The sequence below is a fragment of the Penaeus monodon genome, chromosome 29 (genome assembly GCF_015228065.2).
Source record: "Penaeus monodon isolate SGIC_2016 chromosome 29, NSTDA_Pmon_1, whole genome shotgun sequence".
Taxonomy (NCBI): Eukaryota; Metazoa; Arthropoda; class Malacostraca; order Decapoda; family Penaeidae; genus Penaeus; species Penaeus monodon.
In genome coordinates this window covers 30,307,501-30,308,076 of record NC_051414.1, presented here as the reverse complement: position 1 = coordinate 30,308,076, position 576 = coordinate 30,307,501, and the positions used below count along the sequence as shown (strand labels likewise).

The 576-nt window shown below is 57.5% G+C and overlaps 1 protein-coding gene across 1 annotated transcript in view; it reads left to right on the top strand.

Annotated features, from left to right (window-relative positions):
• The window catches only part of LOC119592141 (lysine-rich arabinogalactan protein 19-like), a gene marked incomplete in the record, with an annotated part of 14,705 nt that overhangs the window by 12,532 nt on the left and 1,597 nt on the right, over positions 1 to 576 (top strand).

The following is a 576-nucleotide window of genomic DNA, read 5'->3' as shown; positions in this document are numbered from 1 at the left end:
AGCAACGCGACCTCGCAAACGAATCCCGTCCAGCAGGTCTGCGCCATTCCGGGGATGCAGCCGACGGTCACGGGCGATGCAAGTACGTAGGGGTGTGGGCGTGGGGTTAGTGTAAGACTGTGTGGGGTATGAGTTAGGATGTGTTTGGGCGTGGTTTAGGTTATATGGACAGGAGTTAGTGTCTGTATGGGCGTGGGTCAGGGTTGTGTGGACGTGGTTTTGGGTGTGTGGGCGTGGTTTAGAGTGTGTGGGCGTGGTTTAGGTGGCGTATGCGTGGGTTAGTGTGTGCGTGGGCATGATTTAGGCTGTGTGCGGGCGTGGGTTAGAGTGCGCGTAGAGTATAAGGGTGGTAGAATGGGTTAGGGGATGTGGGCGTGGGTTAGGGTGTTTATGGGTGTAGTTTAGGGTGAGCGTGGGCGTGGGTTAGGGTGAGTGTGTGAGCGTGGGTTAGGGTGAGTGTGTGAGCGTGGGTGAGGGTGAGTGTGTGAGCGTGGGTGAGGGTGAGTGTGTGAGCGTGGGTTAGGGTGAGTGTGTGAGCGTGGGTTAGGGTGAGTGTGTGAGCGTGGGTTAGGGTGA